Source organism: Dermacentor andersoni, chromosome 3 (genome assembly GCF_023375885.2).
Source record: "Dermacentor andersoni chromosome 3, qqDerAnde1_hic_scaffold, whole genome shotgun sequence".
Classification (NCBI taxonomy): domain Eukaryota; kingdom Metazoa; phylum Arthropoda; class Arachnida; order Ixodida; family Ixodidae; genus Dermacentor; species Dermacentor andersoni.
The window spans coordinates 50,494,236-50,519,379 of NC_092816.1; the positions used below are offsets into that span (position 1 = coordinate 50,494,236).

At 47.5% G+C, this 25,144-nt stretch overlaps 1 protein-coding gene across 3 annotated transcripts in view; it reads left to right on the forward strand.

Moving 5' to 3' along the window:
- Positions 1 to 25,144, forward strand: part of LOC126548330 (cationic amino acid transporter 4-like) — a 146,680-nt gene that overhangs the window by 67,666 nt on the left and 53,870 nt on the right. The window contains exon 1 of one of the 3 annotated variants that reach the window (XM_050196493.3): positions 6,585 to 8,327. The exons of the other annotated variants lie outside the window; for them this stretch is intronic. The gene's annotated coding sequence lies outside the window, so the exon portion shown is untranslated. Of the gene's footprint in view, positions 1 to 6,584; positions 8,328 to 25,144 lie in introns of those variants that run through there. 3 annotated transcript variants of the gene reach the window in all.

The window sequence follows — 25,144 nt, forward strand, 5'->3', positions numbered from 1 at the left end:
GTTTTCTCGCAGTCTGGATTGGGCGAACAACGCTTGCGGCGTCCGTAGCACTGCACCGAACTGCAGCGTGTACAGCAGAAGGCGATGCAGGAAGCTGTTGCGTAAAGGGGGCGGTTTCTTGTTTTTTGTCCCATTGACGGGAAACGAGCTCATGTTTATATTGCCGCGAAAGAGAAGCTCGCGACGCCCACATAACGCCCGTCTTCCCTCAGATACGCGTCAGGCTGTTCTGTTACGTCGGTCAACCTCCAAGAGCGAGGATTACGCTTAATCTTCTAGCCAGACGGCGCTCGCGGCGTATGCGATGCGAGACGTCTCACTGGCGCTTTACGCGGAGGATCTCGGCTTTGAATGCCTTCTGCTTCCGGAATGAGCGTCTTGAATCTACTGCAGTTTTCTAGGTTATGGCAGCGGATTCGGGCAGACGCGGAGTGTTGTTGTCGAACGAAAAAAAAAAAAAAACGACACAAATCGCGTCCAGACGATGGTGTAACTCAAAGTTAGGGTCAATCACTTCATGCGACATCACGAGGCTCTGACCGGGTACGTCTGCAAGGTTTTTTAAAGAAAGAAAAGAAAAAGCACGTTCACCCGAAGGACGAAGCACTGACTGTAATAGCGAGGCTTTACGGTTACAGTTCAACTACACGCGGGTCTGACTAACGCGGACGCGATATACGCTTGTGCGGTAATATTTCTGGCGCACTTAAAGGGACACTAAAGCGAAAAATGATTTCTTCTGCATCAGTAAATTACCGTTCTACAACACCAAAAACACCACTCTTACAACGATAAGACGTTTGGTAAGCCAGAAAAAGTTCCAAGAACGAAATACGGGTGGCGACGCCTACTTGAGTTCCCGCACCTGGGGGCTGTGACGTCTTGAATTTTGATGGCATCTTCTAGGGTCTACTAATTATATATAGCGGTACAGGTTGACTACATTGTGTTCTAAAGGAACCAATTATTAAACACGGCAAGTTTCGGGAACCTTTACTCAGCCAACGCGGCCCAAATGCGAAAACATACTTTGGAATCCCTGACGTCACACTGACGTGGCGGTGGCGGGGTTTCGGCGCGAAATTCAAATACTGATACTTGGACCTTCATTTCCTCACTAATAATCAAACAATTTTTTTTTAAATTACTGCCTGCAGGGTTCTCAAACAATGCTTCATTAGTCTAAACTGATTTATTGTTTCGCTTTAGTGTCCCTTTAAACGCTTTAACACGCCGTGTGTAGGCCTTGTAATGACAACTGCACGGGCGCCACTAAGCCAGTCGTAAGGAGCCGCGCCAGTAGAATTACGTCATTTTGAGGTTTGACCACTGATATTGTTTTGCACGTTTAATGTTTCAAAGTCCGAGAAAATTTAAGATAAAGGGCATGCTCTGTGAATGTTTGTTTCATGACACATTTTGTCTGTTCAACACATGCGCACATATCCGCAAAGAAAGCTCTTACGATAGATCTGTTTTGTAAGAGCGAAATACTGGACTATATATCCTGATGCAGGACATAATATTAGCGAGGCCGCCGGGCCAATGGCAAAGAACGATTACAAACGGAAAGCTTTGTGGGTTCGGCCTCCGTTGAGGCTGAAGCCGAGAATATGGCCTGAGGGACGGTGATGACGTAACGAAAAGGACAGACACAGCAAACCGGGTTGCTAGCTCGTAATGGCGCTCGCAGTAAAAGCGAGAAAACGCGGGAGTGAAAGAAAATGCTGTCATTGTCTTGCGTTTAAGTAATTCATTCATTGCTTAAAGGGAGTTAGTTGTTCCTCAGAAATCTAATTTCATTATAGTTAAGTTATTCGGTTGACATTTACGGAACTGTGTAGGGTTTAACCTTCGATTTCTGAATGCGTTTTTCAGCTTATCAAAACCATATTTTGTTACAATTCCGTGTCCCCGGCGAAATTGTTAAACGTAGAGTCATTTGCGCAAGTTTGTATCATCGTATTACGACTAAGAGAGTGTTATAAAATAGGCTAGATAGTCGGACATAAAGCACAAATTGCAAAGAAGGTAAAAAAAGTTAATTTTGTTTCCCTTTATTATTTAGGGAACACTTTTTTTCAATCTCGACTGCCATTCTCGAGAGCATCGTCCTACGATTTCCCGTAACCCGCAGAACCAAAATTGCCCTCAATTACTATGAAATTTCACATGCCTATGCAAAAAAGAGGCGTAGAATACAAGTGTACAAGTCTTATTATTGTATACGTTTATTCTAATTTAGGAAATAAATTCCTTGAGGCGTGTCGCAGTGCATGGTGTGAAGTGGCGGAGAGCACGAAAAGCACTTTCGCTGCAATTAGCATCCCTACATGCATAAACATAACCGGCATCGTTGCCGTCAACGCGGTATCAGAATAAAATAAAATAAAACGAAGAACAAAAGCTACTTTATCTTTGCCTTGTTTGACGCCGCGCGTCGTTCTTTCGCATCAGTGCGATTAGATCGTTCGCGCGATTACAGTGGATTCCAGTCCGCAGTCGCCGCGCAGCTTTTCTTGGCGGAAGTGCAACAAACAAGCAGGAAACTTCGCTCAACGTAGCACGCTATAATTACCATAAGTCAGCACTACGTGCTAATCTCCATGCATCTGCACGGCATGAAGGTCGTGTACGCGATTTGTAGCAGGTTTGCGAACGGATATAACTCGAATCGGGGTTATTGTTATTATTTTTTTTTTACGCAAGCGGGCCCGAGGGAGATCGTGAAGTACACTCAGTTTGATGTAGTGCATAGTAGCACTGCGTAGACCTTTAGAAGTGTACGCACTGTTTCAGCTTTTTTAGCCGGATATAGTGGCCGTGTTACACAGTATAGTGTCACTGTGTCGCTATATAGTGGTGACCTTTCCTTTCCCCCGGAAATTTCAAGTTATTTCCTAAATGTGTCACAATCTATGCGTTCCATCATGTGCTTCCCTATTTCTATGAGCCCTCGAATGAAGTTGTATTGGAAACGTTGGCGGCGAGTATATCACCGGCCTCTACTGCGCAACGCTAAATCGCTGAACGAATAGTCATATGAGATGTGATGACCAGACAATACCTACATCGATTTAGCAGTCGTTTGTACCGAATCTTTCACGTAACTTGAGTCTAGCTTGGTGAAAAACGAAAAAAAAAAAACGAAAGGTGTTTGATACCAGTGCACATGGTTTGTTTGTTTCTTTCTTCTTTAGAAGGTTTCTTCTGTGGCATATTTGTACCTTGTAATTGCGGCATTCTTTTTTACCTTCAATGAAGCCTGCCTTAATGCCCGCTAAAGATATATGAAAGTGTCCAAGCAGTCCAGTAAGGCTTTGTAACGGTCATAATCCTTACTGCACTTGCTGAGTTCAGCCCGCGACTGCCAGGCAATCTGAGCAAGGGCTCTCTCGGTGTATATCTCAAAGTGTAATCAGTTAGCGAATTAGCTAACTTTCGTTCAGCTTATTCTCTAACTACTTGTTTTGTGGTATAAGTTTTATTTCACAGACCGTAGAGGGCGCGCTCAGGTATAACCGAACGAATTTTTTTTTTTCATGACATTATCTTTCACGTGGGTTTTCTTTTCCGAGATTTGAAGAAACTAGGCGAAATACTAAACATGTGACCTCACTAGTCTCTTGGGCATCTGGCCTGTAGCTCTGTCAACTGTGTGCTTTAAACTTCATAAGCCCGGAATATCTCTAAAAAAAGGGAAAGAAAAAGAAAGTACCTAAGTAGAGACAGCGCTTTCCGCATAGTCCGCGACAGGGAAGTTAAGGAAACGGTCACTTACCTTTTTATACGTACTTATTAGGAAAGGCTAACTGCTCCCCGCTTTTACCTTCTGAAAACCAAAAGCTTCCCATGTCATCCCACATCTCTCGCGCGTAACGTAGAGCAGCTTTTTTTTTTTTTTTTTTTTTAGCACATTCAACCTTCCTTTAGAGCACTTCGTCATTAAGCACTCTACAGAGCACACATAATTCCCTCAAAATGAAAAAAAAAAAGACGAAGTAGGAACGAAGAGAGAAAGAAAGGAATGGGGGGGAGTAGCATTTCATCCGCCGAAATCGCCGGTGCTACAAATGACTTCCCGAAATCCAAGCTGCTGTTTGGCCTCGGCGCGTTTTCTCCGAACGGTGCTTTTTTTTTCCCCACTTAACAAAAATTGCTGGTGTAGGCACTCAGTGGGCTATTAGCGTTGTGGTATCGCTACGATAATCAGCTAAGGTCCCTGCTTCAACTGACGGACACTCTGCGGCCATTATAGCACTCGGGCTCGGGCGGTACACGAGAACTTGGTAGTTTGGGCGCACGCTGAACAAACACACTTGTCAAGGCTAAACCGAAGCACTTCGCTGGAATGTGCATCATATCCGAAACGTAGCGTTGATGTGTAGAACTTTCTGAATTGCTTTCGATGTTACTAACGCAACAGACGCATATAGTATGGTAGACACCTCTTACATCCAGAACTAGTTCTGCACTGTGGCAAAAGAGAGAGAGAGTGAGAGATGTAATGCATTTGTTAAAGCAAGATGACAACTTGAGCTCTGTCAGGAACCTTAAAGCGATGGCGTTCGGACTATCTCTCCGATTAACGTGCGAAGGTTTCAGGAGCAGCGAGTTCCCAGAGGAAGCGAAAACATGGATGACACAAATGGAACAAGTGTGCTTCGGGGGGGGGGGGGGGGGGGGAGAAATCGGGTTAGCTTCGCTCGAGACTACTTCCTAAAAGCTGAAAAAAAAAAAAAAAAACGACTCGTTTTAGCAGCTTCCATCTCTAAGAACGGCGGTTCCCGTCTCGAACACCTACCCCTCCGTCGCCCCCTCCCCTTGCCACTCCCACACTATTTTGTTTATTTGTGAGGGAACAGTTACAACAACAACAATAATGGCAAGAACAGTCACATCAATAAACGAGGCAGTAAACCAAGCAAGCGGACAGCGGAGTTTACCTTGAAGCGTTATGCTATCGGGCCGGAAGTGACGTCGGATGGGACCTCCCCCTTCCGCTATCTGCAGCAATCATACGCGCTCCAAACCCTCTCCGCTCTACACACACACACACACACACACACACACACACACACACACACACACACACACACACACACACACACACGCACACACGCACGCACGCACGCACGCACGCACGCACGCACGCACGCACGCACGCACGCACGCACGCACGCACGCACGCACGCACGCACGCACGCACGCACGCACGCACGCACGCACGCACGCACGCACGCACGCACGCACGCACGCACGCACGCACGCACGCACGCACGCACGCACGCACGCACGCACGCACACACACACACACACACACACACACACACACACACACACACACACACACACACACACACACACACACACACACACACACACACACACACACACACACACACACACACACACACACACACACACACACACACACACACACACACACACACACACACACACACACACACACACACACACACACACACACACACACACACACACACACACACACACACACACACACACACACACACACACACACACACACACACACACACACACACACACACACACACACACACACACACACACACACACACACACACACACACACACACACACACACACACACACACACACACACACACACACACACACACACACACACACACACACACACACACGCACACGCACACACATATGCCCGGCCTTCTCTCCCTACCATTTCACGCGTGCCTTTTCAAGAGCAGCTACGCCTACTGCCGCTTGCAATTTCCTTTTTCTTTTTCGTTCTTTTTTTTGTAGCTTGGGATTGGAAAGAAACTAATCAGAACAAAACGAAGCGTCGGAGAAGGGCTGGGAGGGAGGGAAGCAGGAAAGGGAAGTCCGCCGATGAGAGGAAGCGTGGAGGAAGTGCGGGGAGGGAGCAGCGGCAGAGGAGAAGGGAGTAATTCGGCCTGCTGGCGACGAAAGCGTATGAGAGGAAGAGATCTGCGTTGAGAGAAAGAGAAAGGGGACGAAAATGTGGGAGAGGCGAACTGGTATATACGGGTAGGGTAACGGTGCGCCAATGACATCTCAATCGCCGCCAGAGGGTGTGCTGGTGGAAGTGAATTCGGTAGGATGCCAGAGGCAGCTTGAAAGGGTTCATGTTGTGTGCAGTTTCACCAACAAACGAACCCACCTCGCGTAGAGCACTGACAAATGGCTAACTGTCAACTGGTCTCGCTAAGAGCCCTTTTATTCTTCAATCTTTATTTTCCTTGTTCTCTTTTTTGTTTTCTTTCTTTTTGACATTTCGCAGCGCAGTAAACAGTCCTATTTGAAGGGGCAGCCTCATAGTGCATAGCAAACCCACGGAAGAAAAAAAAATTTCCTTCGTGACCTTTGAATTAAGGAATGAATAGCTTAGTTAATGCTTCTTTCATCGCAATACCAATTTATCTTTATCTGTAATAGGACTTCTTAACTGCACTGACACATATTCGCATTTCACACAGGGCGACCTTCAAGGAATTGCAGATTAATAAACAGTTTTATTAGACTGCTTGATTTATTATTATTATTATTATTATTATTATTATTATTATTATTATTATTATTATTATTATGCAATATCATTTCTTTGCAATGAAGCATACGTGAGAGTCTGATCAAATCCTACTCTGTCTGGCTTATCGTTAAGGCTATCCTGTAAGCTGTTCGCAAAGCTGTCGTTAATTGCTACATATGACTGGCATACTTGCAACTATAATTAATTTTTTTTTTAATCACGCACACCCTCACATGTTTCTCTAGCAGCGACCTCGTACAGAGCGAGTCTCTGGAAGGCTATGATGAGAAACAAAATGGCCGAACCTACGAAGACGGCCGTTCTCTCCCGACCACCGTGGTGCAGCTGTTGGGGATGTTATTTTTTAGTGTTTTTGCCGGCAGACAGCGAACACTAGGAGGATCTCAGTGCCAAGGGAGGGGGAACAACACAGGATGCCCGGTGTTCACTGCTGGCGCGTGCCACAATCTGCCGCTGGCTCCGTGTACGGAGCTTCTCCACCAGGCCCCAGAGACGGCCACCGACAGGAAAAAAAAAAAAAAAAGAGTAATTCAGAAGGAGAGTTGTGCGCGTGCCGCGGCAGAAAAAGCAGGGGCGAACACTTCGCGAACACCGATCGTGCCGGATTTGCCCGCGAACAAAAAGCGTCGTCTTTGGCGGCGATGATAGCAAAAAAAAAAAAAAAAAAAGATCACGAAAGAAAAGCGGGGAAGAAACAAAATAAAGAGCAAGTAATACTCAACTGCAAAGCACAATCACCCGGTCTTCCCCAATCCGCCCCCTTTTTTTATTATTATTATTATCATTTCCTCGTTGACGTAATGATGCTCCTTCCACCCTCCCCCCCCCATCCCTCGATTCCGCGTCGCTACCCCCGCTTGGCGTTTGCTGGGAACCGACCCCGGAGTCGGTGAGGAGGATGCGGTGAAGAAGGGGAGGGCGTTTCGAGACCGGGGGAAAGGGTGTCCGCGTGCGGCTAGGCTGGACGGGCGATACTGCAAGCCTTGCGTTCGTTGGTTTGTGTGTGTACGCGTGTTCTTGGGCTTGAGAGGGTGAGAGGGAGAGCGTGCCTAGAGCGCGGCGCCGGTAGCATCGGGGTGCGTGGGGTTTGGTTCCCGTTGTTTGGATTCGGCTCCGGCCAGGTCGACCCGTCTCTCTTCCGTCTGGTCGCCGTCGTCGTCTGCTACTGGCCTGCCGGTGCATCGTCTGCTACTGCCGCGGACAGAGACTGGGAAGCTCGCTTGTTCCTGCGAGGCGCTCACCACAGCAGCAGCAAAGGCAGCACCTTTTCGTCTCATCGGCGTTTTCACTCTAAACCGGTTGGACCCTGCAAAAGGCGCAGAGAAAAGAAGGAATCGCGCCGCTTCTCTCCGTACCGCAGTGTGTCACGAGAGATTCGGCAGCGAGCCGAGCCGCTTCGAAGAGGAACGACACTGTTGGACCGAATCCCGCGGTTCACCAGCGGTGCTAGTGGCAGCGGAGGCGGCAGTGGAGCGTTGTTGCTTTGTTGCAGCGGCTTCCGCGTTGAAGCTCGCCGGCGCCGCAGAGAGAAGGGGGCTCGCTGCCACGCGCGCGGCTACGACGGAGGCACTGCTGCGTCGCTGTGCGCGTTTTGCGACTCCGCCGGTTGTTGCGTTGCCGAGGCGCTGCGCTGTTGTTGTCCCGTCGTTGGGACGAGCTGTGCGGCGAGACCGCACCTCAAAGCCCGTGAACACGACGCGCCTGCGAGACGGACCGGTCCCGTTGTTTTTGGAAGGCGGAGGAGGAAGACGTGAGTATGCAGAGTTCGTTCGCTGCTTTCGCTCTGACCGCTTTTCATTCCGGGCTGGTTATAGCGTACTGTTGTTACCTAACGCGCGCTGAAGAAAAAGGCGCGTTGGGCATGAGCCAACCAGTGTTACTGTCTCCGTTGTCGAAAGGAAGAACTGAATAGTGGAGAGCGACGTGTGCTTGCGACCACGGATGCGCAATACTCTGGGAGGTGAGAAGGAACTGACTCGGTGCGCAGTTTGTGTATATTGAAAGGGCGCGAATCGTGAACCTTTTGTATAACGTAGCATCGCTCATTGCCTGCCTTGTTTTTCGCCCAGCACCGAGAGGTGTGCCCGCCAGTCAAACGGCATCGATCGGGACGTAACATAGGCGTGTTGTGTATAAAACACGGGTAGCTAAAACCTACGGAAAGAGTGTGGAGGGAAGGGGGAAAGGTTGAGGATGACGTTACCGCTGTGGTTACGTCTGGTTGCGTTAGCGATTTATAGTGGGAGTGGTGGTTGGGAGAGAGGAAAAAAATTGAGCGAGAGGGGAGTCGGGGGGCCTTGGGAACGATAGAACGCTTTTCTCTTGACGAACACTGAGTTGTAGCCTGGTTTGGTCAAGCTGGCGTTCTTTCGTGGTGGTAAAGACAAAATACAGTCGTTAACACGTCGGGTCGCATGTTGTTGACGGATGTTGTTGACGGACGTCGGGTCGGATGTTGTTGACGCTTTTTTCGCTGTTGTTTTCCGACGACGCCAGTGACTGGTGCGTTGGTTATGTCGTCGACAAAAGGAAACGAGCACGTATCGGGCATTGTTTTATTTTTGTGTTTTTGTTTGCTTCTTTGGTTTGATTTGTCGGTTAGACGATTGCATGACTGTTTTGATGTTTACATCTCACCGAAACTGGAAATTAAGTAAGAGGCCCTCCTTTTCGCTTTCGTAACAAAAAATTTGCGCCACCCGTCGATATACGCAGTTCCGTGTCAGTGACGTCGCGTTACTGTCGTTTGTGTGAACGTTTCCTACGGGGCCTAAAAATATAAGCGCGCCATTGTGTTGCGTCTTCCCGTCCATGGTCATTTCACTTTGCCAACAGTTAAAGAATGAGATCATTCATCAGTTGAATAAACATTGTCAACTGCAACAAACGTAACAGCGCAGAAAGATGGCTTGCGTAATATTTCAAAGCGCAACACGGAGTCAACAGTTCAAATAAGGTGAGGCACGGTTTTCAATTAACATCCAGTTTTGCGTTATTTAGTTATATTCTTTCCTTTCCATATAGAATTGCAAGAAAAGAAGACATTTATTTACTAATCATATGACTTCCTGCTTCTATAAAGACCGAAAAACAGTGTGAAATGCGGTGTCATTTAAGCAAGAAAGCCGTCTAGTTTTTTTTGCTCCCTCGTACATGTGCACCGTCTAATAGGTGCACAGGTGTTAAAAAAGAATGATTGCGAAAAGCCGGGGCGAACAAGCGCTGCAAGCAACACTCGCACTTTGTTTACATTCGGTTTATGTTGCCGCAAAGTTTACGTCTTGCTCGCCGACATAGTACACGTCTAGGACAAGACGATATAGTACGTATAGTAGCGCGCCTCTATAGTACGTCTAAGCACCTCTCAAAGCCGCCGTAACTGGAATGAGAGCCTCCAAATGCGACGGTCGTAAGGTGCTCGCATTTACAGCCACGTCCCAGTTCCTCCTTCGCGGCGAACGATTTTCTTTCGAGGTCGCATCCTCGGCCGTTTACTGCCGTTATAGTTAAGGAGCGCTCCAGTGACCGGGTCAGCCCGCCGACCCGGCCGTGGCGTTGTCGACGAACTGTGTAACGTTTGCTTGTTTGTGCGTGCGCGCGAAAGAGAGAAAGAGTACCGTATTTACTCGGACATAGGCCTGGTACCCGCGAATGCGCACGTGAAAGAGAAAAGAAGCGTTTCCTCGAAGAAGGGTTGAAAGGCACCGTCAAGGAGGTTGTGTGAAGCGTGCTTTCTCATGTACCTAGCTATAGGCGCGGTTTAGATTGTGGCATATAGATCTCCGAAGAGTTTCCGAAGAGGTTCCGAAGGCACAGTTAATTTCATCAGGTGCGCTTTTAACGAGAATGGCGTAGCGTAGATGTGGGCGAAGTACACGGCGAGGCATTTTACCCAAGTGGATGTTTTATGATTATGCTGTGGATCAGAGCAGGCTGAAAAAAAGCAAGGAAAAGGGTCGTTGTCGAACCGGACTTCCTGACGTGATACAACTTCATGCATTTTTTGGTCATGGAACATCACTAATTTCATCGATCGCACACTGATATCGATGGTGATGATGACGTCACTGCAATACTTGCATAGAGACTGGATGATAAAACGTACGTGTATCGGTGAATGGATGGAATGGGATGGAATGGATGGAATGGGATGTATGGATGGATGGGTGGATGGAATGGGAGAATGGGTGGATGCAATGCAATGGGATGGATGGATATGATTGGATTGAATTAAATTAGATTAGATTGACACCTAACCCGTTTTTTTAGCGCAGCGTCTCGCTTTTGGTGGACGATTTATCTCGCAAAAAACGCAAAAAAAAAAGCCCCGCACGAAGGGGTCCCAGAATGCCGAGTCAACGGATCAAGGGGTCACCCACGGCTAAGAGGTTGCAGGAACCGTCTGTCTATTATAGACCTCTTCGGCAATGCCGGCGCGCTCCAAGTGGCACATACGTTGTCGTCCGCGTGGTCGGGGAACTTGCGCGGACACCTATTTTGGCATCATCGTCGCGACGTTTAGGGCGCCGCATCCCGCTATTTCTTTCTTATTATTATTTTTTTTTTTTTGACGGCGCGTGGTCTTCTTTGCTCAAAACCGACTCGCGCGCAAGTTGCGGGGGCAGACAGAGACACTCTGTCGCGTGCTATTTCGGAGAGAACGCGGCGCCGCACAGGGCCACCTCCCCTTTCTGGACTTTCTCTCGGTTTCGGGTTGCGTAGCTCTCCCCCCCAACCTAGCTAGCCGCCCGGTTCGGTTAAAATTGGCTGTTTACAATGAACCCACTCCTCCCCCCCTTCTACACACACTCTCTCTCTCTTTGACTCGAAGACTTCGTGCCTCCTTGAGAGAGAGACACTTTTTGCTGTTTTTAATGCCCTCCGCGAGCACACATACAAGTGCGAGTGCGGCTTGGTGAACTGCCAAAAGTTGTCTTGCTTCGCCTTTGTTTATCTGTGCGAGAAACAGAAAGGAGCTGAGGGAGAGAGAGAGAAAAGGAGCTGAGTGTGCTGCGTAAGAAGAGTTTGGCGTTGGTATTCAGCTCTGCTTGTGTTGGTTGCGCCGGGCTCTTCAGTGCGAGTTTTATATCTCAACGAGCTAGGACTCGCGAAAGGGTGAAGGAGGCGCTGGCAGTTTTTATGGCCTAAGGTTTTTCGGGTGTGCGTGTGTATGTATAACAACGTCTCCTGGAAATTAATTTTTTTGGGGGGGGGGGGGGGGGAACTCGAGCGCGGCCAGCAAGAGCTACAGGCGGCGATATGCAGAGATCAAGGCCCGCTATATCGGATGGCTTTGTTGTGCAGAAGAGCGTGGTGGGCGCAATTGCTCTCTTTTCTTTCCTTTTTTTTTGGCGGGGGGGGGGGGGATAAAGGAAGCGAATGTTTAACAGAACCTTTTAAACTGTACAAGCACAGGTCCTAAGAAAACTCAAAATTTTCTTTTACAGTGAAGAAAGTTTCGCCTTTAAAAACTGTTCAGACAAATGACTAATCTTAATATGCGAGCAACTAATGAGTATCAGCAATATAAATAATTGAGTTCGAAATCTTATTCACCCTTAATCTATGCCCTTTTATTTAGATTAGGTATTATTATTTTTTCCAAGTTCTTTTCATTTGCTCCTATTAATGCAAGACCGACTACTCTATTACACATTTCCTTAAATTTTATTTATGATGAGTTCCTATCATATTCTCTTTTACGTTTATTTATGTCCCACAGTGAGTTTGAGCCATTGTTTAATACATGATCATCAACTGCGCGTTACGTATGTACCTAGTTGGTGTTCGTGGTTAACCTGTTCCATGTGCATTGACATACTAACCCTGTGCTATATAATATGAGAGCACGCGTTTCAGATAGACGGTGATAAAGACTCCCCTCCGATCTGTTCTCGTTTTGATAGGATGGGGGAGGAGGAAACGCTGTTCTGAAAGCGACAAGCGCGGTCACTCCTTGATAAGAGGACGGCGCCGAAATATTGAGGCCGTCCGTTTTATCGCGGAGGGAGTGCGCTCGTCTCTCGCACCGTATTCTCAAACTCGCCATCTCGTCAGCTCTGATTGGCTCAGAAGGCTGCTACGGCCTCTCTGATTCGCTGATTCTCTGATTCGCTGATTCTCTGATTCGCAATTTCCTTCTTTCCTTCCCTCCTCTCTCTCCCTGTGATCTTTGTTTTCCCCTTTCCCATTCCCCCGGTGTAGGGTAGCCAACCGGACGTTATTCTGGTTAACCTCCCTGCCTTCTACTTTTCTCTTTCCCCTCCTCCCTCTGATTCGCTCAGAACGCCGCCATTGGCAGTATTCGCTTGACGGTATGGGTGTATCGTGGCAGTGTCTATAGAGTAGCGACCACGCACAGTCACGACGTGGAAACGTGACTTAAAGATAAACTTGTTCACTCGCAGACACGCATATGCAGCGCAGGTTTGTATCTGCGTAAGTGCATACAATGAGTGCAACTTACCGTGCGATGCGACTCACTCGATATAAACGAAGCAGAGAGTGGGGGAATATTCGAAGTTCAAAATTGGAATTGAATAGTATTACAGACTAACTATAACTGTTATGCAAAAAGGAACCGCACTGCACTTTCTAATATTCGAATCAAACCAGATATTTCGCAACAACCGACTCTGTTAAAGTCTTGTTGCTGTTCACCGTCGGCTAAACAAGGTATCGCGCATTATGGGAAGTGCAACGTGCGCAAACATTTTGAAAGGAACGCAGAAACAAAATGGATATAATGCGAGTTTTGTTTTCGGTTTCTCGGCGAAAGGCCTACGAGACGACCTGTGAGTCTAATGTGATGTCCGTGATATAATGTTTTTTGGAAGTCTGTGGTGACGTAGCGTTTTTATCTTTTACTCTATGCGACAAGTGATGTTTTCCTTGCAAGGGGCCCTTTTACCCTTCGTTACGGCAGACAAGCCCACTCTTTTTCCACAGCTTCTAATCGCTTCTCGGCAACCATTTACTTAGCGTTTTTGTAAAGCTCCATTTCATACAGCAGCCATTATTGCTTGATACGCTTGCTTGGAACAAGGCGTCAAAGATGTTCTGCACATTCCCTCTTCTGCATATTTGAGCGATAATGTTTTCATTAACTCAGGTAAGCTTGAACCTTTGCAGAGGGTATTCGTGCAGTTCTCACATGACAATTAATAATATTTCGTTTAAAACTGATTATTCGTCCCTAATAGCTGTATTTTTGCACTGGACAGTAAATTAAGCCATGCTGCCGAATTAAACAGAAATAAATATTCTTCCTGTAAGTACGTATACGCGTGTGCATTTCACCACTCGATATTCCATCCGATACTATACCTAGTCCTATTCAATTTCTATCCGACGAATTCGCCCATGTCGAAAGGAAAGAGAATGAACGAACTCAACTCAAATAGTTTCGACACGTAACCTCCCCCCCCCCCCCCCTTCCACTTCTAAATATAACACGTAAATGGCGTTTTTTTCTCTTTCTATCTTTTTCTTTGTGTGTGTGCACACGTGTGCTGCTTTGTCACGAACACTATTACAGTGCACAAACGTTACTCAGGCAAGCAGAAGTATTGGGCGTCCCTCTGGCCGTAGCACTTAGCTTCGAAAGACGGTTAAGTATACCGCACAGACCAGCGACGAAGACACGCAGTCCCTGAGGATCTTGCATCTTTGTGGTGAACGAACGAACGAACGAAATGGGACGTCGCGTTGATCGGTTAATCTAGGGCTTCCTATAGATGTCACCGACTTTTTCTCCGCAGTTGATAACTCTTCTAAGCAAGATTTTGTTACGAAATGAAGAATGAGTGTTACGAACGTGATATCTGGGGCCCGTTGAGTCTTTCTTATATTTGCATACGTAAAGAACTTGCACCCAGAGTGGACGATACAAAATATTTTGCGAGTTTGCGCGCCGAACACGTGTGAGCGCAAGTTTTCTGGGGTCGCACGACGCTGCTGCCACGCTGCGGAGAAAAAGCTCGTAGAAAAAAAACTGCAGTGGTGATTTAGCGCCAAATGCGAGAGAAACGCGATAGGCACCTCTTTGAGGCCCCGCATACATGATTTACATTGCCCTCACCACATCATTACAAAGTGTTTTTCAGAAGCCTACTCCACACACGGCCTGCCACTTAGAGGACCGATATATATATATATATATATATATATATACATGAACGACAGAAGAAGGGAAATCGAGGGGCTCAGTTTTTGTTAATCATGACCATGTCAAGGCAACAGAAAATGTAGCCAGAAAAGCATCGTGGAAATTCGCTGCGGTCGAAATTGAAATGAAAAAAATAAAGGAAGGGGCATTGAAGGTAGACGTAAAGATAACTTGCTGCTTGTGGGACCCTAGCCCACAACATCCACATTACGGGCGCGTTGCACTAACAACTGCGTTACGGCGACAGTTATCTGCGGAGGTTGTGGGTTCAGCTCCCACTGGCGCAAAGTTATCTTTTACATGCGAGGAAATTGTTGGCCAACATCTCTCATGGTCGTTTCATTAACTTGGTATGTACCAAAATTGGCATAGTATGAGAAGAGTGTATGACGAACGCAAATTATAGGCCATAACATGAATGTCATGGCGTGCGTGTCATGTGGCTCATGAAACAGCCGCCTACGTCCTGGTGTTCTCACGGTCGTTTCGTTAACTTGGTAGGCTCGCCGCACACTTTTTCGCATGACATCGTCGGGCGTGGGATCTCCCGGCTGTTTTTCTGTACAGCTTCCAATGTTCTTCATGTCATGTTCCAAATATTGGCTCCCATTGGCACAGCCGCATTCTAAGATAGGTCCGAGATGTCACCTTCATATGCGAGCATATCACTCTCATCGAATAGCTATGCGCATGAGCGTGTCTTGCAATGCGCCGCAAGAACACCTGCTCCTTGTAATTGTCTGACAGATTTGACGATGTTCACGTAGTCGCTCAATAATACAACGTCCTGTCTGACCAATGCATTCTTTGCAGCATGTAAGGCGAATCGGGTAGATCACCGTAAAAATCCGCAACTCTGCACAATAAAACATATGCCGCAGTTCTGTAAACGGCATCGGCTACAGAATGTAAGGCGGATAAATTTGATGTATGAATTTACAGTTGACGCGAAACTGTTGATGTTTACGAGGGTTTTTTCAAAGTTTTTACTCGCAAATAATGGTACATGTCAGAGTTCTTTATAGTGCGCAAACATTGTCCGCTTTAGATGTATTATTAGGGGCAGTTTGCGTAACTTAAAAGAAAAGCTCAAACAACTGATGGCATACATTGAAAATGTGATGCTTGCAGTTACTAGATTTTAACTTGTTCTTTTAAATGCAGCAAAACTGGTCAAAGTCGGCTCAGTGCGTTGCCGAGAACAGTGATTTCTCTGTTTCCATGCATTTAGATAGGAGAGCCCGAGCTAAAGGCTTTTTTTTTTCTTAAACCCTTTGCATAACTATATTTTTTTTTGTCATCTTTGAGCTTGACGCAGTGTGTAGATCGAAACGCCTTCTTAAAAAAAAGAAATCAGGCCCCTCGTATCGCCTCCTCCTCCCAGTTCAGCAAGAATAATAAAAAAAGAAATCATATATTAGTTCACCTAGAACGCACATCCGCGATTCGAGGAAACTCAGATTGTCATAGAGAGAGGATGCGTCACTCGGGAACATGCTACACGTGCCTATACAAACTCCATAGGAAAGAGGGCAAAAAAAATATATAGCTAAAGAATGGGAAGACCAAGGCATTCTAAACGCGAACACAGCGCACACGTGCCAATTTATTATTCGAAACATCCTGTAGCGGGCGCTACCCCGCTTCACCGAAAGCACCGCTTCCTTGTGACGAAAAATGCGAACCAGCTGCCATTCTTTCTTTCTTTCTTTTTTTTCATTTTTTTCGAATTGCTCGAACGCTGCTACCGTCTCTCTGTACTCGCGACAACCCGATTCTTCTGCGGTACTGCACGCAAGGAAACGTGAGCCACTTGTGCCTATAGTTGTTCGCTAACCACATTGTTACACGGGGAGATTCTCCCCTCACTATGTTGACGTAAATCGGCTAGCGCAGGGCATGTTGCTACCTTAGGGTATTTCATTTGAAACGTTTCCTACGTTTCCGATCGAAAGTATATAACGCAGTGGGTTATGGGGGACGCCGTATCCTCCGCGATGGCTCAGTGTATTCGGCGTCCTGCTGCTGCGCACAAGAGGTCGCGGGTTCGACTTCCAACCGTGGCAGCGGCAGTGATTCCAATGGGGGCGGAATGTCCGAACGCTCGTATACGTCCATTTAGTTGCTCGATAAAGAACCACACGTAGTTAAAATTAACGTGGAGGTACACCATTGGGATGTCTGTCACAGCCCGAGAGCTGCTCTGGAACGTTGTAGTATGTAGAGACAGTAAAGGAAAGCCTTAAGCCGAATTAGATTGATAGAGTGCGCTTCTGTATTTGCGAATTCGTCATCCGTAGCGGGAACAGACCTTTAGTAAGCAGGGAAAACAACGAAAATCGGAGTGGCGCCATCTGTGACGGACTATATAGTACCCACCATATGCGGCGTCAGCACTGTTGAATTCACAGAGAGTGGCTTAGAGGGAGGGCACGTGAAGGTCGCGTCAACTCGTCCGTTTCGATGCGGGCGGTTCGGATTGAGAAGCAGCAGCGGGACTTTTGGAGGCGATTTTCTACGCAACCAAGATGCACGTTGGCGCAAGGAAAACGGTAATAGGCTTAAACATGACGAATATATCGATCCAGCTTCATATATTGCTCTAGTGTCCCTTTTAAAATCAATCAATCAATCAATCAATCAATCAATCAATCAATCAATCAATCAATCAATCAATCAATCAATCAATCAATCAATCAATCAGAGCAAGATGATGGAAGTGTAGGCATCTAAAAGGTTGGAGACAGCAAATTTATTAGCGCGGAGTGCTTGGAGAGAGAGCCAGAGAGATAGGTCTCATTGCAGCGCCTCTACGCTGTGTCACAGTAAACCATGCGGTGCTGCCACCTTCCAGGAAGCACACGGAAACGGCGCTGGGGAAGACATCTATATAGGCCGGGAATTGTTTTCATCAGCACGGTACATGATTGCGATTCGACATGCAACAGTTGGCGGCGATAAAAATCGATTTATTTATTCTGTAAGCCAGCACACTGAGACGTGTCTCCGTGAGGCATCTCAGTGGCATGACTTTTTCTCAGTATTGCCAATTTAGCGAATTTGCTGCTTTTATCTAACGGATTGTGCGTTTATTTAGCGCATATCTTAGTGCATTCGAATGAAGCATTGCGTAGTTATTTTAATTTGCTTTTGCAGTGTGTATTTACCTAATTCCAACGAGTTTTAAATCTTGCTTTAACCAAACTTTGTCAATAAAACAACTCATGGACAATGCTGTGGCTAGACCTGAGCCGCTGTAATGCGATAGCACATCAGTACAATAGGACTGGTCCACCGACGCGTTTGTTTACATTGCCTCCAAGATAGGACGACGCCAAAAAAAACCGCATTGAAATACTCGCGAAGAAGCACATTGCCCACATGCTAATGAAGATCCGCTTGCCCCCGGCATTGATTTACGTGCTTGATGCTACGGCATTGTGATGGAGACCGGTGAGTATACCTCGTAGTCTAATGCTATGGCATTACACTTGCGAACTCTATCCTCACTGGCAGCCGTGGCTGCGAATGCTAAGCATTTGCGAAGTCAGCTTTGCCGCGTCGACCTTTTAGACGGTATTGTAGGCTTAACGATGGGAATAGCTGACGCTTAATTTGTTCAGGCGCAGTGCTATTCACACAGACACGCACACACCGCACACAAAAATTAATAAGAAGCGAGTGACATTTCGGAGTTACACTGAATCAGAGATCAGTGTAAAGGTTCTCTGCTTGCGTTTTCTCTCTTGAAAACGCTGCGCTCGCTACTTTCCTGTCGAGAATGCTCTGTCATACTGATAACGCGCATGCCGTTTGTGACTTGGAGGTACCGGGCTCGCAGCGTTAAAGAGAGGAAGTGCGGACAAGACAGATGACGATTATCGTTGCATGGCAAGATACGACCCAAGGGATGTAATTCTGCTCAAGAGTGTATGAGGTCGTTCATGCAAAAAAATTTAACCAGGCAGGCCACTGAAGGGAATCGATGCTTCACTCTAAATTATACACAGTGTCTATAAACTTTCTGCGCAGAACCACCTTGAAACATCCACGGACGACGGCACACAAGAATAAAACCGGCTTTTAACGACTTTTGTTGACATAACTGCGTACGTCTTGCCGACCGAAAAGGGACGCGTCATGAAGGAAGGCAAAGCAGCGTTCTACGAGAAACCTGCGAATTCTTCTCCAGGCTGTCTAACCCACCCTTTAATGAAGGTTGTCTGTGTTTGATAGCATATACGTGATTCTCAAACTGTCACAGTGTCACCTTCTTGCGACGCACATAAACGCGCGCCGCGCTTCCGTCCCCTGCCTTCTGGCACGCGCCAGCTCCCGCACTGCGGAACGCGAGAAGCATCTAGACGCCCACTAGGGGGATTTGTATTTATAGCCGCGGCTTACCGTTAAACCCCCTCCGTCTGACTTTTTCTTACTTCTTTCCGGGCGTCGGCACGCGATGGTGGGATGTGGAGGGAAGGGGAGGGGTGCAGTGACTAGCACGAGGACGTTGAACCTTGTGTCCCATCTGTCTGTCTCCGGCGCCGTCTGCTCGTGTTGCAGACGACGACCCGGTGTGCGGTGGTCACACAAACACACACGCACACACTCGCTTGCTGCTTGGACTGAGCAGCAGAGGTGCGCGGCGGGCTTCTGTGCACCACACCGTGGCCGCGGGCGACCAGGTCTTCAAAGGGAAGCGGGATGAAGAGGAGATCGTGGGTGGGCATTCGGTTCCGCGCGCTCGACACGTTGTCTTTTGGGTGGCAGGGTTGGCGCTTTCGAACTGCCTCGCTTGCGCCGCCTGCCTTTCTGTCTGGTCTTCCTAGAAGGTGGCGGTGTTTACTCTCACTGCCTTGGCCTAGAAGAGAGAGAGAGTGAAGCAAATGAGGAAGAGTGCGAAGAAGGGGAGAAGGAAAGACTCGAGAAATCGTGGCTGGCCCCACGTTGGGCGGAGGCGAGCCCAGGGGTGTCCGGTTACTCCCGTGCGCTAACGTATGCGTTACTCGGGAGGTCGGGCTACGTTCTTCGCGCGAGATTTCACTGTCCGCGCTATCAACAGTCTGATCCGTTCCTCGTCTGATAGAAGTACGTTTGTTTGTGGACCCCACGAAGGGGGCAGTTCGTGGCGTGCTGTCATGCTTTTCGTGTGACATACAACCAGCTGGATACACATTATAATTGGACGAGAAAATTAACAGCTGGCAGAAGACTGCGGTCGGTGGAGAACGTTCGGAAAATGCATTGAGCCTTACAGGTGACTCAATTCGACCAATAGCAACAGTGATGACGTTTTTTTTTTCATCAAATCATTTCTCACTGCGTTAGCGCTTCTGTGCTCGAACGTGTACTCAGCGGTCAAGTTAAGAGTTGAAGAATTCAAGGATCACCCCGCATTTCTGTCAGTCTTCGAAAAGAGGCAGCTGGTCCCGTATGTATATATTGCGTCGCCTCAACCAGACACAACCTTCAGGGTGGATAAAGCATCTTCCGTGGAAAAAGCCCGCGGAAACGCTGGGGTGCTTCATTGCAAGGCGCTCCCAGCGAAGGTCGCCGAAGGTTCGTCGCTTGAGTCGATTCTCTGTTGTTTCCAGCAGCGCCGCTGTCTCCGGCGCCGGCCAATCGAGTCCCATCAATTTTCGTATAAGAGGGCGAGCCACGTGTTCTTCCTCTCGAGGGAAAAGGATGCCCGACCCAGATACCGCAACGAGCTTCGTCCTTGGCTTGGCTCCGTGTCACGAACACGGGAAGAATATGAGGACTGGGCTCGCCAGGAGATTCACTCTTCGAAGAGGTCTGCTGCGCGCAGACCTCGACAAGTAGTTGGCATTGGGAAACAGACGAACAGCAGACGACGAACAGGAGGAAGCAGACGTAGACTGGTTGGTGAAAGATGGCCGATCGTCTGCAGTTGGCTCACGCTGGATTTGTCTTCCCGGTTTAGAGATCACTAGCAGTTCGTTCTCCGTACGTCTCTATGCCTTCACTGGAAGCCGCAGGGTTCCAGCGGGGGACTTCCCTCTTGGCGACGGGGTCCCTCCTGGAATAGACCAGCTGTCGCAACCAGATTGCTGCTCAAGGACGATGAACGTGTGCCGGCCATGCGTGCGCGTATGCTAATGCCGTCATTGTGCGTCAAGTGATGCGGCCCCGGTCGGCACTCACTGGTTGCGCCGGCGTTGCTCCACCCGATCCGAATTCAGCTACGGCGGCCAATTGACTTTGATTTGTCCTCATCTTGTGTCGGCGTTCTGGTTTCTCCAGACTAACATCTTGTTTCGCTTTTTTTTCTTGGTCCTTTCATGTAGACCGGGGCGTCTCGCGGTGGTGCAAGACCAATAAAGCAATTCTGGAGATTTTCTTTTCTTTGCAATCAGAGGAGTTCGCTGTTGCTTCTAATGGCCCATGTCACGTCCAATTGTGGTTGTGTGCTTTAGTTTGCAAGGAACTACGTGGCCTTTCTTCTTGTTAGTGAGAAGGCGGAACTTAATTTGCTTATTGAACAGTGCTATAAGAGCAGATCCCTCACATCATGAAATGATATTATAAGATAAAGAATTTGAGGTAGGCCGTGGATGACATGCGCAGAACGAATAGCCTACGTTGCGTTGCCGATATCGTTGCGTTGCCCATTGTTGTAACAGCACGTTGTGTTGCCTTATACAATGTTATACTATAGAGTGATGGCACGGATGCCACATAAGGGGGGGAAGGCACAATTGATAGCGGCGGAGGTTTAAGCGCTGCAGTGAGTTAAAAACAAAATTCCAGGCGTGGCATATGGGCTGTTTTACGCAAGAAATTGCGCACAATTGCAGATTTTAGGCAGTTACTTTTGTTCTGCAGTGTGCTTAAGATAGGTTGCTGATCACGAGAATGTCGGCCATGACCTGATACACTTCAACGCATCCAATTAGGCGGCATGGTGTACATTGAACTACGATAACTATATTTTTTCTGAAAAATTTTCGCGCATTTCGCAGCGAGTTTAGCATAGGCCGGGAAAACGTGTGTAAAAAAAAAAGCGAAAGCAATTGTTCACACCACACAAACCAACTGGGCTGCTTAATTGTGTTGCGAAATTGGGTCAGTTGTTACGCGTTTTTCATCCCTGTGTTCAGAATTGTGTTCATGGCCAGATTCAAGTCCTGAACCCGAACTATTCCTGGCAAAAAATAAAAGTGCGTGGCCACTTGGGCCGCATGTATCCGTAACACCTAGCGACTAGTTACACGATGTAGATAATGACCAGTGTTTTCTTCCAGGTAATGATGAAATTATTCATGCGAGCGCATTCTTTGCCGTCTACCCCATCTACTTTGGCAGAAACGCGCACGCGCGCACCCACACACGCGCACCCACACACACGCACCCACACACGCGCGCACACACGCGCGCACACACGCGCGCACACACGCGCGCACACACGCGCGCACACACGCGCGCACACACGCGCGCACACGCGCGCACACACGCGCGCACACACGCGCACACACGCGCACACACACGCACACACACGCACACACACGCACACACACGCACACACACGCACACACACACATACACACTAATACACGCAAAGAGCACGCAAAGAGCCCACGCCTGCTAGTAAGGGACCCATGTCAGCCAAGCGTAGGGACTGTTCAAAGTAAGCTCAAGAACACTGAAACACAAATTAAGGAAGTCAAACAAGCAGTGGCGTTTTTCAAAGAAAACATGCAGATGTTTATGGACAGTGTCTCACATTTGACAATGAATGTAGGCCAAATACAGACGGCACTGAATGACCCTAAGGAGGGGCTGAAGGCTTTTGGCGAAATAATCAAAACACTGGAAATGATGACTACGTCAATGAACGTAAGAGAACAATGCGGGTCGTCATTCCTCAGAGCTACACTAACTCCCCAGGCGGGGAGATGAATGTGCAATATGGCGGACATAAAGATGGAATTTCGAATATGGCAGTGGAATTTCGGGGGGTACAATAACAAACTTACCATCATCCAGCAATACCTTAGGTCACTTCAGTCTAAACCGGATATTATCGCACTTCAAGAGACAGGATATGCATATGTCACACTCACTGGATACAGGGCCATAGAGTGTCACACGTACGGTAGAGGCCTGTACGTGATTCTAAATAAGCAGCTTACACACATCCCACATGACTTAGGCATCATGGACAAAAACCTAGAGTACCTCATGGTTGAGGTTATAGTACCAACTTCACACAAAAATCAAAGGAACAATACCTTATTCGTACTCAACATCTACAGCAATCCGAAACACCAGAAACAACACTTCAAGAGAATATTCGAAAAGGCTAATAATCTAGCTGGAAGTAGACCTCTGATTATATTAAGAGACTTCAATGCAGCCCACGATCTATGGGGCTACGTTCCGACGAATGTCAAGGGCAGGAATCTGTGGAACCACGCGGATGAGCTAGACCTGGTCTTAATCACGGATATGACACATCCTACAAGGGTCGGCAATTCTATTTGCAGAGACACCACACCTGACCTTACGTTCATTAAGAGTACAAAGCATGTTTCATGAACTAACACAAACATGAATTTTGGCAGCGATCATTACGTAATAGAAGTCAAACTGGAAGTTGTGAAAGGCCGAATTTGAGAATTCGAGGTCATAGATTGGGACCTTTTTCGTAAGTTAAGTGCCCAAAGCGGAAAAGAAACCACCAAACTCAATCTCACAGACTGGTGTGAGGGCATCAGAAGGAACATCAAAACAGCGTCCAAAAGGATTGTTACAGACACTAATGTGGAGGCAATGGACTCGAAACTTGCCCGCTTAATAGAAGCCAAGGAAGCCATAACCCGAAGGTGGCGGGCCCAAAGGCTAAATCGTAGGCTGAGAAAAAGAATCGCAGAACTTAACAAACAAATTGAACAACACTATAATAGCCTCTGCCAGCAACAGTGGGACGAGTTTTGTGAGTCAATCGATGGGCAAATAAGGGACGGCAAGGCGTGGAAATTGATCAAGTATCTGCTGGATGAAGAAGGCACTAAAGCCAACCAGAGACACAGCCTTGCCCGAGCTATACACATAGCCCTTAAGGATCAACCCATCGAAACAGTTACCAAACAATTAATTGACAAATACCTACCAGTTAGAAATGAGCAGGACCAACCACTTCCATCAGAATACAGGGGAGCCGCTCAACCTGAACTCGACCAACCCTTCACCACATCCGAAATCCGGAGGGCGTTAAGTGAACTAAATTGAAAGTCAGCCCCCAGTCCCTATGGAGTAACAAACAGATCACATAGCAATCTCGATGAGCCGTCAATTGAATCGCTGACAGACTTCATCAATGAAGCATGGATCTCAGGCGAAGTCCCAAAAGAATGGAAAACCTCACAAGTTATACTAATAGCGAAACCGGATAAGCCTCCAAGCTTTGACAACTTACAGCCAATATCACTTACATCATGCGTGGGGAAGGTCACTGAACACGCAATCCTTAACAGGCTAAAATACCACTTAGAGGACAACAATATATACATTCACAAGATGCTGGGTTGTAGGTCTGCACTTTCCACGCAGGATGCCATGAAGCTAATCAAACAGCACATATTCGACGGATTTTCTAGAAATACCAAGGCCATACTTGGATTAGATATGGAAAAAGCGTTCCACAACATAAAGCATGAGTACATCCTCAAAACGATAGAAGACTTTGGACTCGGGTTGAGGATGTTTAACTAAGGATGTTTAACTACATTAAATCCTTTCTCGAAGCACGCACGGCGAAGATAAAGGTCGGAGACACAAACTCGGAAGTGGTTGAGCTCGGAGATTGAGGAACCCCCCAAGGATCGGCAATCTCTCCTGTCCTTTTCAACCTGAGCATGATTGGTCTGTCCAGAAAGCTGGGCAACATTAAGGGCATTGACCATACCATATATGCTGATGATCTCACCTTATGGCGGGCTGGTGGAAGTGGAGGGCAGATACAGGACGCACTGGTTGAAGCGATCAGGACGGTGGAGGAATACCCGAGACCCACTGGACTCAGGTTCCCCCCACATAAATCGGAGTTGCTACTTAATAGACGTGAAAAAGAAGGCCGTCCTAAGGCCTGGAAACATCTATCGGAAAGCGATATACACCTACTTACAGAAAATGGTGTCGATATACTTAGTCAATGTGATCAGGGTACTAGGCTTTTTCATTGATGCAAACGGTGGAAACTACGCGGAAGTCAAGAAAATCATCCTTAAAACGGATAACGCGTGCAGGATGATCAGACGCCCGGCAGGAAGACACAAAGGTATGACAGAAGATAACCTCATCAGGTTAATAAACTGTTTCGTACTCTGTCATATTTCATACGCCTCTGCCATGTACAACTGAACGCAGGTTCAACTCAA